Genomic DNA, 19445 nt, shown 5'->3' with positions numbered 1-19445 from the left:
CAACGTAAACGTGAGCGCCATTTTTAAAGCTCACTATCGTCTCGTTTCTACCGCGGTCGCGTCCTCGTCCGTTCGTTCCTTGGATTGTTTTTTTTTTTGGGTATTTCATCATTTTTTTCTTGGTTTTTCATCGGATGGACTGGGTCTACTTGGATTCCATGGATTTTGCCGTAAGGATGTTGGATTTTGCGTTCCTGGATGTTTCCATTTTTTTCGGATACGGCTTTCCTGGAAGTCTTTTTTTCATGGAGCAGAGAGTTTACCTGGAACAGAATTTTGGATCTCGGATTAATGTGGATTTTGGATACTTTACGTGGACTTTGGATACTTTTTTTTACTCAAGCTGTGGATTTTATCATGGAATTGGCACTTTTTCATGGTTAACGCAATCTCCCTTTGCACCTGGATTTATGGTTTTTTTTGGGGATTTTTCACCTTTTTCAACACGGATTCTTGACGACCATCAACTGTAAGTGTTCTTTTTAACATTTTAAGTTAAATGCAATAGAATCTAAGTAAATGTCCTTGTTCTCTATTGTGAATGCCTGTACTAGTTGCACTAATTTATTATCATAGTCTCTGTATTTTTTTGTTTTCGGTGCTTGATTTGCCAAAGAAATTGTTTGTGAAATTCTAAATTCCTGGTGTTGTTCCTCTAATTTTAAGTCTCTTAAGAAATGCCATAAACTTGGATTAAGGGTGTTGAAATTTTTATTTATGCGGCTATGCCAGCCTTCCAACGCGTTATTTGTTCTTGGTTGTTTTTCCATGGTAGACTGGTAGCAGTTCCACAATTCAATTGCGTATTTTGGTCTGAGTCTGTTGCCACTCCTAGTTAATTGCCCTATCCAGGTATTTTCGAAGTAGTCCAGTAAATTTGTTAATTCATCCTCATGATTTTTATAGTACAGACTTTCAATGAAATGTTCGTAATAAATAATAACATGATTTTCCGGTACAAAAGCCAATGCAAAAAGTTTCTTAACGTTAATCTGAAAGTAACTGTCCTCCGTATATTTTGATCCCAAACCTAATTTCTGTAAACACTTTGTGTGAAATGAAAAAAACAGCCTTTTATTCTAGTTTCTTTGTACACGCTAGAAAAACCCTTGATTTGTGCTGTTTCATAATCCATGATTATTGTCTCTGGTTGCGAATCTGGTGTAGTTTCCTTAATTTTATTGTATATGATTTTGTATGCGTCCTCTGTTTTTTTTGGCATCAAAAAGTAAATAAGTGGTAATATTTTGTCATTGATTGTTCCATGTACTGTATAAAATTGAAAAAACGGGTGAGGGCATACCTTAAAAGTGGCGTCACTCTGCCAATTTTTGCTTTGACTTAGATGTTGAAAGTTTTGTGCGGTAGCGAACACCAAGATTTTGTCATTGTTTACTCCAATTGAGCCACAGTAAAAATTTTCTCCTCGTGCTGTAACCTTAAAAATATCCGGAATAGTTATATTTTCAAAGGATGTAGGTGGAGGGGGTAGGTTTTCATTAGTATGTTTGGCTCGGTTAATAGTGCGCTGCATTAATTTTTCAGCTGGTAATTGCGCTGTTACATGCGTTGGTAATTGGCCACAAACTTCTCTGAGTACAGATCCACTAGTTTCCCCCTCATGTTCTATTGCTTTTCTTTTTAGTTCCGTTAATGTTTTCCTGATTATTATATTTGTCTGATCAGGCATATGATTGTGTTCAGCATTTCCCTTTACTTCTGTTCCCACTGTTACTGCGTGGGCTGTACATTTATTTTTCGCATATTCTGTGCAGCGCCAGTAAATTCTCTCTTTTCGCTGAAGCTCTTTATAGAATATGTATCCATTCCAAATTAACTGCTTTCCTCCCTTTTGGCTTTCTATAAATTCTACTTTGTTTTCCATTTTATCACCTGAAACGACACATAAAATTAATTTTTTTGTGGTATTTTATACTATTTGTGTTATTGTACACGTTATTTTTTATTATGGTAGTGCGTCTTACCTTTTCTCCTGTTATAAGTACGAAAGAAGTGTTATCAATTGCCCGAAGTAACCTCTCAAGAGATGTTCTGTCAGGTAATGACGGTTTTCCACAGCCGTTACTGGTTTCCTGCTATCAAAAACAAGGTGCTTTACTCAGGAATGTCATCTAGTGTGTTAACCATTTCGTAACCTATCTTTATCTAGTGTAACAGACAAGTGGGTGATTACGGACGAAGGGAAGGGGAGGGGGTGCTGGGATGGTTCGTGATGTAGGGTGAGGTTGGGGGGTTGGGGGGGGGACCCCCCCCAATAATTATTTCGGGTTATTGTCTATGATAATCGACCATTTTTTTTGTCGACATTTTTTTTTTCGAAAAATTGACTTCCTCCATTCTATGTATAGGATGTCGACATTATTGTTTTCGACATTTTTTTTTCGACTTTTTTGCGTGTCGACATTTTTTTTTCGACATTTTGACTATAAACCACCTTCAACTCTCTCTTCCTAAATATCTTCCTACTCGAGCTTTCCACTCAGCCGCCTCCAACTCCCTCAGGGTCAGCCGCTTCTCTGAGCAACGAGTTTGTGGTAGATCTCTTTCTTCAGCTGGGGCGTCCCTCTGGAACAGCCTCCCTGCCTCCCTGAAACTTGAGGAGAACCATCTCCGGTTCTGGAAGCACCTCAAAACCTTTCTCTTTGCTTCTGCTTTTTCTCCTCCTCTCCCCTGCTGACCTCCTGGCTGTAACTGAAACTGCACTGGTTACCTGGCCACCCTCTGATCTTGGTCCCTCCCCTGCCAGCCACACACACCTGCACTGCCTTCCTGGTTACCCTCGCACTTGGGGAGTGTGTCTGTATCCCAACTGTCCCACTACCAGCACTTGACACAGGGTGTCTGCACTTACCCTTGCACTTTCCACCTGCTGGCCGTACTTCACTTATTGGTTATTTATTCTATTATCCCACGCACTGCACTGTCCCCTCCCCCTCACCCCCGCACTTTCTCCCGTCCCATGCACTTGCACGATCTGAATGACACCTGGCCTAGTAGGATCGTTTTCTGTCTTCCCCCTGTTCTCCCTCCCTTGCCTCATCCTGCCCTGCAACATTTGTTTATGGGCGCGTTATAAATGCCTTATATCAAATCACCACTGCATTAAATTCACCATAGAATACCCCAAGAAGAGCATACACTTCTTGGGCACCAGCATTTCCGTTGGAAGGAAAGGCCACCTAGAAACAGCTGTATGCAAATAATCAACATACAGGAACACATACCTGCACAGGACAAGTTTCAATTCAAGCCATTCAAAGAAATCTATTATCTACAGCCAGACCATGGTTATATGGAATATACATTGCTGGAAAAAACGAAGGGTGACTCTCTAAACACCCTTCCCAACATATTTTAGGACAGGTGCAATTATATAAACAAACCCCATTCCTAGAATATTTGGGGAAATTGTTGCATAGTGCCTTTAAAAAAATATTGAGTCATGCTTGTTGTTTATTTCTAGCAATTATTTCACTGGATACCCCAGACCAACTCATACCAATGTACATGCACCAACAGGAAGACAAGGTGCAATCAAAATGCCACTTTCTAATCATGCTTCTTGCAAAAGGGTCACTGAGCCATACCAATTGACAGGAAATTTGATTGGGTATTGAGACTACCCAGAGATGACATGGTTCTGTACAGAAACTGTGAAATTATGTGCTCGCTTCGGCAGCACATATACTAAAATTGGAACGATACAGAGAAGATTAGCATGCCCCCTGCGCAAGGATGACACGCAAATTCGTGAAGCGTTCCATAGTAAAAAAAAGAAGAAAAAAAAAAAGAAACTGAAATTATGGAAAAAATATTATTGACAGTGACATATCATCTAGCACTAACACAACCAAATAGAACTGTTACAGACCTAAAATAAAAATGTACCCTGCAGGAGAAGCTGAGAGACATTTTCAGGCAAAATCTAGCATGGCCCCTCAAAAGAAGAACATTTCTGCCAGATCAAGAACAATTAAGAATAATTCCTGTGCAATGTTATCAGATACAAAATCTGCCAACACATCCGCACCAGATCTTATATGACAACTCCACAGGACCTAACAGTACAGATAGACGGGCCAATCAGCTGCAACTAGTCCATGTTGTACACCTCATCCAATGCAAGTAATGCCCACATGGAATGTATGCAGGTGAGACTATGGCAAGGAATACACCTTTGTAGATACACCATCTTGAACCGCAGAACAGAAACACAGTTGGTCAACATTTCACACAAGACGGACACCCACATGCTGAATGACTTGTCAGTTATGGCATGAAAAGTGGCCTTTAGATAACACACAAGAAGAGTATGATAGCTCAAGTACTTGAAGATGCTCAACTTAAGAAAATGTAGTCTGAACATAGAGGGGGTATGACACACTATGGTCAACTTTTAGCCTGGAACTACCAAGAAAACCACCTTGATGATGCCAAAAGACAAATTGTCATTACCACCTCCCACATACAACTTTTGGACACAGTGTTTCAGAATCCTGAATATGGACAAAGGCAGCAAAAAGGGCACTTTTGGATGTCTGAGCTGACATTTTTGGTACTCATTATCACACAAGAGGCACCCACAGCTAACAGCGCACATTTCACAATACTAAAAGTAGCAATGCATTTTTGTATTTGCCACTTTTGTATTCAAGCCAGTAAGAAAATGACGTGCATGAGGTCCACTACGATAAAATTAGACATTGTACCATGTCATCCTTGGGAACATTTCTGTTTTTATTCTATCATATGCAGACGAGTAGGCATAAGTAACCGTGGTTGACCGATTATATGATCATAGCACAGAGTGAAGGCTGCAAAAACATGCCCTCTAGTTTCAAAACGGTGTGTCATTATTAGGCAGGCTTGGGCATTACAATCACTGCAGTAGTGAATGCCAGGAAGATGCAAATATTGCATTTGGAAAAACTGGAGGCTAGTTGAAGGATTGTATTCATCAGCCTACTGTACATGTGAACACATTTGGATTATGTGTAGAAACTTACATATTGGCATTTCTCTACAATACCATCAAAATATTTTCATACTGGACCCCATTTGTTAGACTCAGTGTACATAAGAGTTTGGACACATTACATCTACAATATTGGGTGAATAACACAACTCTTCTTAAAATGTGATTTCCTGGCATTTGTGTTGAAACACGTTTCCGCATGGTTGCGTCTGTTTCCTATCCCAAATGTATTGCCCTGCAGATGAAAGGGCCGTACGAGGAGTGATTAGTTTTCCTGCAGCCAATGGAGTTTAACGTTAGTCTATAGGACTTTAAAAGCTTATGCAGCTCACCATCTCAGTCATCAAGTCATGACTTGAAGACTGAGATGGTCATCCATGTCTCTCTCGAGTCATCAATGTCCCTTCCCACCCTGAACTCCTCATCCATCTGGATGGTCTGTGACACACATTGGCGTGGTGGAGGGGCTCAGTGGGCTCTACAGCTCTTCAGGCTTATGAGGCTTGGCAGTGGGATGCACCATCACAGAGGCAAATGATGTGCGATAGACTCTAAACTCCCCATTATAGCCTGAACTCTAGTTTCCTCAGACAGGAGCAAGTTGATATTAAGCAGTTGGCAGGTGTGTCCGCTTGACCAAGGAACTCTGTGTTCTGGCCCTAGCTTGCAGCTGCTGAATGTTTTTTACATGAATGTTCTATAGGTGGGCGGTATAAGCCTTAACATTATACAAACTGCCCGCTTCTGGAGATGAGCTCAGAGCCTACTAAAGATAGTTGTCTCAATTGAGTCGATCCAGAGCCATTGCGGAAGTGCCGCTTCTTAAAAGACTTGATCAGGGTCTCCTTAGGAGATTTGCCTGATTCCAAAGTACTAGATCGAGAGCCCCTTGTTTCTGCCTGGGAAATTACAACTCGGCATACTCTTCATCCTCTTAATCTTTGGTATGTCATATGGTGGCTGAGCCTTCGACTGGAGGTGCCCTGTTCAGGGTACTGTGAAACAACAGCCGTCCTTTTACCTGAACGTTATTCAATGTTGTTATGTGTTTCTTCACTAAAGGTTAACACAATAAAAATACTTTGGTCAATCCTGGGTGGCAGAGGGGTGAACATGCGAATTACCCACCCACCAAACAAGAAATTATGTTATGCCTTGCCCTGCAGACACATTATATCATGGATACAATAAATAAGGACATTCAAGTGACATTGGTGGCATAGGCTATTCACATGCCGCCATTAAGCAGAACGTCAGTCTCCTTGGAGGCTTGAGTGCACACAAATGAGTATTCTATCCAGGTGCCGCAGCATGATCTCTCCTAAGTGGAAAATCACCTTGAAGGTACCAAGCAGGTGCTGGATCTAGTAATGAACAGTCTAGAAGATTTAGAAAATAAGCAGAGATGTCAGAACTTCAGGGGTAGAGGCTTGTTCAAGGGCACTTAGGAACTGGAGCGATGTATCAAACTGATGTTTCAAGCAGTGGCTGCCAAGATCCATAAGGAAGGAATTTTGATTGACAGGATACACAGGGTAGGTCCGCTGAGTCGTGGGGCACAGGGCACTTTGAGAGATGCTATTATGAAGTTTCACATCTGCTTTACAAAGCAATGAGTGCTTGGGTTGCCTGGTACTTGGTAGCTATTTTGGTAGGCCCTGTCTCTATTTAGGTAATAAGCCCTGAGCTGGGGGACATTACTGCATCAGGTAATACCCGCCCTCCCCTGGCTTAGGGCTTATTGCCATTAGTATCCCCACCCGTTAGAACGGGGTACTTATGGTGTTTTTTTTTCTCGGTTGCAGACGCTTCACGTTTCGGAACCAGAAAAAAAACCAACTTCCCGCTGCGGACTGGGAATCGTAGTCCATTCTCCCTTTCCCTAGCAGCCATTAAAACCAATGGAAAAAAAGGTAAACAAAAAATGGCCACCCTGGAACACAGAGAAGGAACTACACGTAGTCATTTCTCCCTTTCCATGGCGGCCACGAAATAGAATAACAACAAAAAAGCAAAGGATGCCTGGAGTCGGGCGTGAGACGGGAGGCCTTACTACAGAGGTAAGCCTCGGAAATGCACCAATGGGTGCGGTCAGGTAAGTAAAAAAATGGCACCCGGATACTAATAATCTATAAGGACTTTGCAGCTGCCACCCTGAAGAAGCGAGAAACATTTAGGCCGATCACAGTTATATTATATCAGTTGAACTTTAAATTTAAGTTGCCTTTCCCCTTTTGTATGGTTTTGAATGGGAGGGCAAGACAGTGAATTGCACAACCTTTGAAGAAGGGAACTGTCTTCCAGAGACTGATCCTTACGCTGTCACGTAAGCTCCTCTATTTAGGTGGGTTGGATGATGGCTATGTGTTTAAAAGCGGCACAACAACAGAGAAGACCCATTTACAGAGACTTATGCCAACACTTTCCTTTTTGCATATGCATGGATGGACCAAGCGAGAAATCCACTAGTCTATTTTAAGGGTGCAGAAGAATGACTCCGGCACAGTGGTGGCATGGCAGTTAGCAGAAACTTTTATTTATATGGAGAAAAAAAGAAAAGAAACCCCTATCTTGCCCTGACTCTAAGAGGGATTTCCCTGCCTCAACAAAACTAGGGAATCTGTCAGAATGTCCAAGAGTTAACAAGAGTCCACCGTTCTGTGTCAAAAACCTATTTCCAAACCTTACACTTACAACTAAACTAAACGGCCTGCTGTCTTCTGGACAGGTACAGCTCCATATTTCAGATAAACTTGTCCTTGAGGTGGTTTCCCTTCCCCAGTTCACAGATCCATTTCCCAAATGTTAAAGCAAACCTCCAAAGTAGCAAAAAGTTATCTTGCTCAGAGAGAAAACAAAGTTCTAACACAAGGTTCTGAAGTTAAGAATGCGCCCTTCTCTTGGTTTTTCAGCAAAGTGTTTGCAATGTTCACAACTACACCAGGGGGAGTGACTCTCGCCCCATGGTTCTCTCCTGGCTCCCTGTACTGCCAAGAGAATGCCTCTCTTCTCATGGCTTTCCTGGCTCTCTCCAGGCTCTTTGCAATGCCAAGAGAATGCCTCTCTTCTCGTAGCTTTTTACAATGTTCACAAGCACACCAGGGGTATGACTCCCTTCCCCTGGTTCTCTCTCAGCTCCTTGCACTGGCAAGAGAATGCCTCCCTTCTCTTGGCTTTTCACACTTTTCAAAACACACCAGGGAGTATGACTCCCTTCCCCTGGTTCTCTTATTTATTTATACACTTATCTATAGGGTGCCAAAGCCCGCAGGTATCACGGCGCACAAACAAAAACACAGTGGACAAACAAAGTCACAGGACAAAAGTGCAGGAAGAACCAGCACATCAGGGAAACAGCATTAGTTCAAGGTAGAACTTAAATTATTTTAGACGAATAGAGCAGTCTTCAGTTTCCGACGAAAGATATTGTATTCCTTTATCAGCATAAGCTCCAGGGGCAGGGCATTCCAGAGCTTAGCAGCCCTAATAGGGAAAGCTCCTCCCAAGCAATTGGCGAGAGGGAATTTGGGAGTTTTTACCAACGGCAAGGTGGTTGCAATGCCTCCCTTCTCTTGGCTTTTCACAACATTCAAAAACACACCAGGGGGTATGACTCCCATCCCCTGTTTCTCTCTCAGCTCCTTGGGCTGCCAAGAGAATGCCCCGTTTCTCTTGGCTTTTCACAAAATTCAAAAACGCACCAGGGGGTATGACTCCCTTCCCCTGTTTCTCTCTCAGCTCTTTGCACTGGCAACAGAGTGCCTACCTTCTCTTGGCTTTTCACAATGTTCAAAAACACACCGGGGGTTTGACTTCCTTCCCCTGGTTCTCTCTCAGCTCTTTGCTCTTTGCACTTCCACGGATAGCTCTGGTGTACTCTCCTGCCAGGGATTGCTTTGGGTTCTTGATCCCCTCTTAATGGACCTATGGTTCAATAGATAGCCCAGGTGTATTCCCCTGCCAGGGACTATCTTGGATCCCAGACCTTGTGTATATTGCGCCTTTGGTTGTGGGTCCCAGACCCCTTTACTTAGATTTTTCAGTTGTGGGCCTTAGACTCCCTTTTCTCTGGCTTCTTAGTCATGGGTCCAAGACCTCTTTTCTCTGGTTTCTCAATTGTGGGTCCCAGACTCTGTGTGGGTAATCTTCCTTGTCCCTTCTATTGTATACAACCTTCTTAATTCCCCATAGCTTCCAGTGCCCTGAGCATACTTTGTTTCTGCAAGAAACCAGGCGTCTCAAAGGCATCTGGAGGCAGCCGTGATACTGCTGGGGCTGGTGGAAACCTCTGCAGGACTGAAGTCGTTCTGCGGTCTCCCTGGTCGCGTGGTTCTCCTCTCAGCACCAAGAGCTTTAGTTCACTGGATCGCATGTTAGTACTCACACTCCCGACCAGCACTGGTCCCTTCTGCTCCTCTCTCAGCGTCTTGGTCAGTCTCCATGCTTCTCACGCCTACACGGCAGATTAAATCAAAACAAAATCCTTCTTCCCTTTTTATTGTATGCATGGTGTTGGTTGTTCTAGGTTGTCTAGTCTGCTTGCCTTGGTTCTGCGGTGCACTCCACATTGCTCTGCACCTCTTCCTCGTCTCAGTAGTTATGCTCTCACTCTCTAATGGGTTGTCAGTGTTCTTCTTCGTCCCAGTTTCTGAGAACTTTCTCTCCCAGTAAACCATACTCTTCCTCGTCTCAGTATTTCCAGACAGAGGGATATTGTATACCACACAGAGACATATGGAGGCATATGGGATGGATGGTGCCTGGGAAGGGGGTGCGCGAGGAAGGGGGTAATGTATTGGGGAGCATACCGCATTCTCTCTGAATAGTCGTCACTGGTCTCATAGGGGGTTTCCCTCCCCATGAGATCCTCCCGCTGAGTACCGGCTCAGGGGGACTATTGGGTTCTGGCCTCACCTCCCTGGCCTCATGAGAAGGGGCTCCTCCTATGAAGCAGTGTTGACATCCTGAGATTCGTCACACTATTTAATTTTCACTTGTTTGATATTGTTTGTATTTGTATTTGGTTCATTTATATTGCACACTTGGCCCGGGGGCATCTGGGCACATTTCTTGCAAAGGTTACAGATAAGATCCTCCAATTACAATTTTTGGGGTAATAGGTACATAGAGGAAGTGCATGGTATATAACGGTACATAGGTTTCAAACATTACATAGGAGTACACAGGATTTACATATAGGAACTGAGGCTGTCAGCATATAAGAGTCTCAACAATGTGGGCGCTACAGAGAGACAGAAATGACCATTTATACAAAAGTGGTGGCTAGGTCCTGCTCAGTGAGACAGTGTTTGGCTTTGTTCTTAAATGCAGGGTAAAGGAGTTCGTTTTAAGTGTGTTGGGGAGTGTATTCCAGAGTTTACAGGCAAGGACAGGGACACTTGACCCCCTTTCTTTTTGTAGTTTAAATCTAGGTATAGCAAGTTAGTGAGCTTGTACAGATCTGAGTGGCCGCGTGGCTGTGTGTGCAGTGAAATGGTTAGCCAGGTATTCTGGTGCTTGGTTGGCTAAGCACTTGTGTGTGAGTGCAAGGGTTTTGTGAGATATTCTGAGTGCAACGGGGAGCCAGTGGAGATTCCATCTGGTGTCAGAGATGTGTGCTTTTCTGGGGATGTGGAGGGCTGCTCTGATACCATTATTCTGAGTTACTTGAAGTTTGTTGATGTTCTTTTGCCTAGGCCCCATATAAAGGGCATTGCAGTAGTCAATTTTGGCCATAACGAAAGTTCTTGCCAGGATGATGCAATTTGGAGTGGTGATGAAAGGTCGGCAAGCAGTCACAAGTTTGCATGTGTTTGCTGATGCTAAAACCCCCAAATTGATTTGTTTCGTCAGGGAGAGGGTTGAGTCCAGATGGAAGTTGAGCGTTTTAGTATCATTAGACACCTTAATAGAGTTCCCGTCGATGATAAAGGTTTTAAAAGCAGAGTCCAGTTTGCTAAGTCTTAGGTGTGAGCCTAGGATGATTAACTCCGTCTTATCATCGTTCAAGCATAGACCATGATGAGCCATCCATGCTTGAATGACTGTGTAGACCTTGTTGAGAGCTTTTGAATTAGTTGAGTAGTCGCCAGTGATGGGAAAGAGTATCTGAGTGTCATCCGCATAGTTAGTGTAGGTGACACCCAAATAGTCGAGAATATCAAATAGTGGTTTGGTAAACACATTATACAGTGTGGCGGATACACAAGACCCTTGCGGGACCCCACATGTGACTGATGATGGATCAGCCGTAGCAGACAGTGAGAAGACCTGTGTGGTTCTGTTTGCCAGGAAAGATCTGATCTACGAAGTGGCCTCGTCTGAGAAGTGGGCAGCGGTTTTGAGGTGATGGCAGAGAATGTAATGATTGACCAGGTCGAACGCTGCAGAGAGTAGTAGTAATAGAGCTAGCTTGCCCTTGTCTTTAAGGTCCTCACTTTGTGTTTTTAGGTCAATGAGGGCTGTCTCAATACCATGTCTGCGGCGGAAGCCTGATTGCCGGAGACCGAGGAGTCTATTAGATTTGATGTATACCTGAATTCATAAATAGGCAGTTCGGTCTAAGATTTTCAGAAGGAAGGGTACCGTGGTAATGGGTCTGTGGTTCGAAGGGTTGCTAGGATCAAGTGTAGGTTTTTTTAACGAGAGGGATGACCCAAGAGTCCTTGAGGTTATCTGGGACCATACCTGCTTTGAATGAGGCATTGATGAAGGTGGTGGTGAAAGGGGCTAGGTCATGGGCGGCTTCCTTGATGATTGGTGGAGGGCATGAATCGCGTTGGCAGTTAGATGGTTTAAGTTTTTTAATGATGTTTTCCACTTCCCAGATAGATAATGGAGAGAGACTGAAGGGTTTGCAAGGGTGAGCAGGTGCTGAGGGGTTAAGAACAGGTACAGTAGATAGTGGGTCTGATTGTAAATAACATTTTCTATTGTTGATTTTAGTCTTCAATGTAGCTATTTTATCCAAAAGTGCTTTTTGGATATTAGTACACCATGCAGTGTTGGTAATGCGCTTGTCAGTAGGGGTAATGGGAGATTCAAGTTCTTTAAGAATCTTGAAGAGCTCTTTGGTGTTAGATTCTGCCTGTAGGATACGTTTATTGTAGGTGTCCTTTTTCGCTGTGAGTATCGCTTCCTTGTAGTTAGTGGAAGCAGTGATCAGTGTACTTTTTATTTTTTTAACAATTTTTATTGATTTCATTAACAACCTTACAACAAAGTCAAACCGAACAGTGCATGTTAAAGAACTTCAAGCTTCATGTTCAATGTCGTGACTTGTCCACTGTCTTGCCCTTGCCCCTCCCACTAACTCGAGCCTATCTCGCTTTGCTCCCCGCTGTTGTTCCCACTCGGAGTGCCTCCCCCTCTGTGTTCTCGGAGGAGTCCCCTTCACTCAGACAGGACTGGGTGAACTTGGACAGCATGGCCACCAGGTGTCTCCAGGCCCCCAGCTTTCTACTTCCTCCTCCCCTCCCCTATTCATCGCTTCATACCATACTGCCGTTTCTGCTTCTGCCCATTTCAGGAGATCCTGCCACCAAACCTCTACCCTTGGCCTATTATGTGCTTTCCATCCCATGGCGATCCTGCGCTTGGCCAGTATATAGGCCAGATCCCTGAGGTTGCTCACGTGTTTCAGTGTGCGCGGTCTTGAGAATCCCCCTACCATACATGCCCACACAGATTCCACCTCTAGCGTGATCCCTTTCTCTGTTAAGCGGTGAGCTCCTTCTCCCCAAAATATTCCAATTTCTGGGCATGCCCAGAACATATGTATCATCCCTGCATTTACTTCGCCACATTTGGGGCATGTTTGTATTTCTGCGCCCTTAAATCAAGCAATCCTCTGGGGGGTCATGTACGCTCTATAAGTGACATATAGCTGGATCTGTTGCAGTCTCGCGTTCCTGGACACTTTTTTGTGGTATCTCTGCACTCTCTCCCATAGCCTATCACCCATGGGTTCCCCTGCTTCCTCGTCCCAGTCACGTCTCAGCTGGGTCCCTTCCTTCCCCGCCCTGGACATCAGCAGTTCATAGAATCAGGAGACCTGGTACACCCCCCTCTGAGATATCATAGATCGTTTCAATGGCCATGTCGGGTTGGTCTTCCAGCGCTATTTCCGACCACGTTTCTGTCACCCGCCTTATCAATCTAGTGTACGTCATATACTGCCCCGGATGTAGGCCAGTGTCTTCTACCAGTGCCTTGAATTCCGTTATCATCCCATCTTGCCATACATCTCCCAGCGTTGCTATGCCTACCAGCTCCCAATACTTGCAGATTGTCTTCCTCAAGTCCTCCTCCTTTCCTGTCAGTGCCACTAGCGGCACATGTGGGTAATACAGGGTCGGGTTCTCCATGATCTGGCATGCCTTACGCCACATCTCTGATATCTCTAAGAGGTCACACTACTAGCTGCACCTCCTCAGAGGTATTCTTCCTTTCCTATCCTTCCCCCACAAGCTCACTGTCTCCAGAGCTCTGGTTCTCTCTAGGCTGGACTATTGCAACAGCCTCTTTCTAAATCTGCCTGCTTCTACTCTCCGCCCTCTGCAGCTCATCCAGAACCAGACTGCGAGACTTGTCCTTGGCCTCAAGCCCAGGGATCCTATCTCTCCAGGACTGAAATCTCTGCACTGGCTCCCAGTGGCTGCGGGGATTAAGTTCAAAACCCTCTGCATCGTCCACAAGGCCATCTGGGGCCAGGGGCCTCAATACCTCCAACTCTCTCATCCTAAATATCTTCCTTCTCGAGCTCTTCGCTCATCCACCTCCAACTCCCTCAGGGTCAGTCGCTTCTCCAAGCAACGAGTTGGTGGTAATCACTTTCTTCGGCCGGGGACTCCCTCTGGAACAGCCTCCCTGCCCCCCTGAAACTTGAGGAGACCCATCTATGGTTCCGGAAGCACCTCAAAACCTTTCTGTTTGCTTTTGCTATTTCTCCTCCTCTCCCCCTGCTGATTTCCTGGCTTATACTGAAACTGCACTGGTTTACCTGGCCACCCTCTGATCTCGGGCCCAGGTACCCCCCTCCACCAGTCGCACCCCTGCACTGCCCTCCTGGAAATCCCCGCACTTGGGGACTGTTCTCTGTATCCCTACAGTCCTACCACAAGCACTTGACACCTGATGCCTGCACTTACCCTTCTCCCTTGCACTTGCCACCTGCTGGCCTTACTTTATTTTGTTATTTATTCTATTATCCCATGTATTGCACTGTCCCCTTCCCCTTATCCCCCTGCACTTTCCCCTTCGACCTTCCCATGCACTTGCGCGATCAGAATGACACCTACCCTAGTAGGATCGTTGTCTGTCTTACCTCTGTTCCCCCTCCCTTGCCTCGTCGAGCCTTGAAACACTTGTGTATAGGCGTGTTATAAATGCCTGATCATATCATATCACATCTTCCATCCCAGTTCTAACATCTTCGTGCACACTTTGAGCTCTTATTTCGGTAGCCATATCCACTCTTTCAAGAACTACGGGACACAGTCTGCCCTCAACAATCTGGACTCTGGCGGTGAGTCTTCCATTAGCCACTTGGCCACATATTGTAGATGGCTGGCCAGGTAGTAGACCTCAAAGTTGGGTCATTTTATGCCCCCTTTGTCATACATGTTCTGTAGTTTCCACAGGGCTATTCTATTCCTGGTGTTGTGCCATATGAACCGTCTGCAAATACTCTGAAGTTTGACAAAGAATCTCTTGGGAATCATATATAGTATAGTCCCAAAAAAGTGTAACAGCCTCGGCAGTACCACCATTTTCAACGGTGCTCCCCTCCCTACCATGGCCAGGGGGAGTCTAACCCAGAATCTCATGCTGCTCTCAATGTTTGCTACTGCTTTCTCTGTATTGTGTTTAAATTCGGCCTCCACTGTATGATAGACATCAATCCCCAGGTATCTGAAGGTTCTAGTCTCCCAATGTATTTGCAATACAGGTAGGTTCTCTCGCAGGATCCCTTTATATCTTTCTAGGGGGAATATGCATGCCTTCTTAGGGTTGACTGTAATGCCTGACATCATCGGAAATCGCTCCATTACTTCTAAGATATACTGCAGGTTTTCTTCTGGGTACTTCAGATATAACCGCATATCATCGGCATACAATGATATTAAGTGTGGTCCCCCTTTTGTGTAGATCCCTACCCCCTCGTATTGTTGCCTGAGGTATATCGCTAAAGGTTCCAGTGCGAGGATGAACAACATCGGGGACCAAGGGCATCCCTGTCTGGTGCCCCTTCTTAGTTGCCACCTCTCTGAAACGATCGCCCGTCTTGACCCTGGCTAGTGGTGTGCTATATTATAGTTTCACCCACTTGAGGTACCCGGGCCCAACTCCATATTCCTTTAGAGCTGCCATGAGCCATGCCCATCTGACCGAGTCAAAGGCCTTCACCGCGTCTACTGAGACAATTGCGATTTCTTGTGGGTCCTCATCTGCTTGCTCAATGACAAGGTGGAGTCTTCTAAGATTGTCGGATATGCTCCTGTGCGGGACATATCCTGTCTGGTTGGGGTGTATATGTTTTTGAATGACCTGTTTCAGTCTGCTAGCCATCACTGCCGTGAGGATCTTGCTATCCTGGTTCAGCATGGATAGCGGTCTATACGACCCTCAGTCCATGCTCGGTTTATTAGGCTAGAGGAGTGGGACAATGATTGCTTCTCTCAGGGATTCCGGGAGTGTCCCTATTTCTAGCGCTTCATTCAACATTGGCAGTAACAGGGGGAGCACTTCCGTCTTATACGTTTTGTAGAACTCACTGGGGAGTCCATCCGCTCCCGGGGCCTTACTAGTGGGTAATAGCTTGAACAATGCTTCTAGCTCCTCCAAAGTGATTGGGGCATCTAGGTCTTCCCTCTCCTCCGCACTTAATTTAGGTAAACCAATGTCCTCGAGTGTTTCTATCATCTCGTCCACTTCTCCTCCCTCAACGTCTCCATATAATTGTTGATAGAACTCTCTTTCACGCCCTCCTGAGTGTCAAGTATTTACCCTCCCTCCCCTTTTATCGCTCTGATCGTTGTTCTAGGTGTCTAATTTTTATACAGCCAGGCTAACAGCCTCCCCAGTTTGTCCCCACCGGCGTGCTGTCTTTCTATATATTTCTTGTAATTTAGGTTGCATAATCTCTCCCAGTGTCTACCGCACTCTTGCTGTAATTGGCTCATGGTTTTGGCCTCCTCTAGGGAGCCGTCTCCTATTCGCATGATTGCCTCTAGTTTTGCTTCTGCCTTTTGTAGGCCTTGAGTTATGCCTCCCTGTAGCCCTTTGGATTTAGATATGGCAGCTCCCCTCACCACCACCTTGAAGGCCTCCCATAAAGTGCCGGCCGGTTCTACGCGTCCAGTGTTTGTTTTAAAAATATTCTACTATTTCTTCCTTCAGGTCCCCCCTGAACACTGTATCCTTCAATGCTTCGTCTCTAAGCCTCCACGTTGGGATCCTGGCTCTAGGAGGCGAGTGTTGCCATGCTTCGACCAGTGGCGAGTGGTCTGAAAGGACCCTTGCTTTGTATTCAGACCGCACCATCTCTCCTGCCACAGGTTTTGTGGGGCTGAGTAATGTTTATCCTGAGGGTGGTGTAGCCTAAATATGTCTTCCAGCTGCAGGTCTCCCAACAGGGTCCTCAGGGTTTTAGCTGCAGGGGTGGGTTTGTCAAGCTTCCTGTCCGATCTGTCCACCCTGGGGTCCAGCGTGCAATTGAAGTCACCCCCAGATGACTGCCCCTCTCCCTCCCAGGTACGGGCTAGCTTTACTATATTAGGTCCTAAAATATGCCACAGCCGAATATGTTGCCCCTATGGTGGTTCCTTTCCATTTCTTGCCTATCACCTCAAGTTTTTCTTTAGTGAGGTGAGTTTCTTGTAGCAGGGCAATGTCTATTCTCTGCCTCCTTAAGTACATCATGATCTTTTTCCTCTTCAAATAACTATTAAGCCACCTGACATTTCAGGTAGCTATCTTATGGTCTCCCATATCTCATCCATACCCAGTCCCGCCTCTGTCCTCCCTCGTCTTCCGTTCCATGCGCAGTAGCATGTGACCTTTCTCGGTTATGCCGGTACTTGGAGCTCAGCAGGGGGTTACCGCCCTACCGGCAACCTAACTAATCTACCTATTGGGGTATGAGTTTGGGTCCTCTGTATCTCCCACAATTGTACTACTTTATGCTCTGCCCGCCCGTATTCTACAGTTTCGGCCATGGTATATTTTCTGTGTACCTATATCCACTACTATATTCGAGTCCGAATGTAACAGTTTATACAGCTCCTTGGCCTCAGGAACCCCAGATTCAATTAGCCGTTTCGCTCTCCCTTCGGTCGTCCGTCCCTGCCGGGCAATTCTGTGCGTCCAACCACTCTGTCGCATCCTCTGATTTGACGTATAGTAGCCGGATGATCGTTCCTAGTGGTGGGGTTCTCTTTTCCCAATATTCCTTTCTGGGTCACAGTCACTACGCCCCCTTACTCTTGGGGTGATCCTTCCTTTACTGTGCAGGGTATGCCCGTGCCTGTGCTGCAGGGTGCATGTCCATGAGGCTCTTGTCTTTATTTGTTGCCCGGCCTTGGATCCTGCTGTCTGTTCTTAGTATACTCCTCATTTCAGTCCAGTGGTGCACCACCACGTGGGGTGCTGTCCCTGTCTTGCTTGGGGTGAAGCTCAGCTGCCTTCAGGGGTTCACTCCACTGTCTCCATCATCCTCTGTGCGTCTCACTCCTGTGCAGTGGGTCCTCAGCTGCGCGTGGTGGCCGTTTCACGCGGTGGCCTCTTTTTCTTTAATAGTCGTCCGGCGGGCCCCCTCGCATCCTCTTGCAGTGCTCTTTTGTGTCGTGCGCCTCCTCCTCCTGGCACGCTCATTGCTAATCTGGGGGATTAGCTGTGCACATGACAGAACCACGCGGACGATGAGGCCGTGCTAACACTACTGCCAGCTCCTCTCAATAAATGCAGCTTCCGTAACATTCTGCTGGTGTCCAGTGTCTTATGCGATGCAGGCGTTGCTCTAAGGTATTATCCGTTTCTCCCAGCAACTTTGATCGTGTCCTTGGCTTGTCTGGGCACTGGTTTCTGTGTGGCAAGTAGCAAGCTTATCAGTTCCACCGCGGCTTGTTTATGTCCATGAAGGGCCCCCCTCACTTCTTAGTTCATTGTGTTGTGAGTTGCTGCAACGCTCTTCCGGGGTCTGTCCCTTTCAAGTCCTTTGTTCTGCTGGACGGCCATTTTGACTGGGCTTTCGTCCGGGACCCACCGCAGGTTTCTTACTATTATCTCTTCTGTGGCTGCTCGGCTTGGGCTCCAACGTGGTCCGCTTCACACCGCTTGCCTTTATTCAGCTGCAACTCCGTTTAGGTGGTATTTACTGCGGTTCTGCCAGGCGGGCATTGCAGCATAATTTTGCATCTTCAGGAGCTCCGGAGCAGCCCGACCTCTCACATGGCTAGCGAGCCACGCCCCTCCTGATCAGTGTACTTTTGTTAGCGTCTGTTGGATGGCTTTTCCTGCATGAGTCTGCATTTCTTTTACATTTGCGTAAGTCTCTCAGCTGTGGTGTAAACCACGAGTTGAGGTGCGCACGTGGTTTAGGTTTGCGCAATTTTAATGGAGCTATGGAATTTAATGCTTTTAGGATAGTTTGGTTGTAAATATCAACTAGGACTGTGGGGTCATAGCAGGATAATGCAGCATTGTTGAGACAGGGGAAGATGAGAGGAAGTAGTCTCTCCTTAGTAATATCCTTCTTGTTTGATTTGTAGCATAGGTTTCGCACTGTTTCGTCTAGGGACAGTGGGTTGGGTGTCTGCTTGTGTCAATATCAGCGGGAGGAAAAGTATCAAGCCTGAAATAGCAAGGTCTAAGGGTATACAGTTTGAGCTGTTATTTATTACAACTACTTTGAAGAGTGTTTCATGGTTCTGCGCACAGGGCTAACCTCTGGGGCTTGCAGTGCCTGTATTTTCTCAAAGGGTGCGTGTTTCCTAACATTAGGTGCTCACACCGACCCTATCGGGCCATGCAGAAAGTCCTTAGGGAGCATAATACCAATATAGAGGCGTGGAATACACTCCTTCTAGCAATGTTTGGTTCACCTGATGACAAACTCCCATGAGGGCCTAGATTCCCTCTTTGTACTGCTTTGTTGATAGGTGAAGGTGCTGAGGCATTCTCCCCCACGCCCCCAAGTGATGTCCTCAGCTTGGGATGGTAGTGGAGCATCGGAAATTGCTGATCCTGTTATTAGCTATGTTTATCGTATGTGGATAATTGCATGGAAGCCTCAGGACCTGCTCCTGGGTGAAAATGTCTCTTAGCAACTGTAAGAATATTGGCCCGTTTTGTTTGTGTGTTTGTTTTTTGTTCAAGCTGGCTTTTTGTGACATAACATGCATTTTCTTCTCCTGTACAGGGATAAATATTAAATGGCAATAAAGAGATT

The 19445-nt window shown here is 45.7% G+C and overlaps 1 protein-coding gene and 1 non-coding gene across 4 annotated transcripts in view; one reads left to right on the top strand and one right to left on the bottom strand.

The window, feature by feature from the left end:
- The window catches only part of LOC138580467 (WD repeat-containing protein on Y chromosome-like), a 229438-nt gene that overhangs the window by 196542 nt on the left and 13451 nt on the right, over positions 1–19445 (bottom strand). The gene's annotated exons all lie outside the window — the stretch shown is intronic.
- Positions 3685–3791, top strand: LOC138581571 (U6 spliceosomal RNA). The gene has a single exon (XR_011304633.1). It is a non-coding gene; the product is annotated as a U6 spliceosomal RNA (small nuclear RNA).

The sequence above is a fragment of the Ambystoma mexicanum genome, chromosome 3p (assembly GCF_040938575.1).
Source record: "Ambystoma mexicanum isolate Mex_15411 chromosome 3p, UKY_AmexF1_1, whole genome shotgun sequence".
In the NCBI taxonomy this organism is placed as follows: domain Eukaryota; kingdom Metazoa; phylum Chordata; class Amphibia; order Caudata; family Ambystomatidae; genus Ambystoma; species Ambystoma mexicanum.
This window is presented reverse-complemented; position numbering and strand designations above follow the sequence as displayed.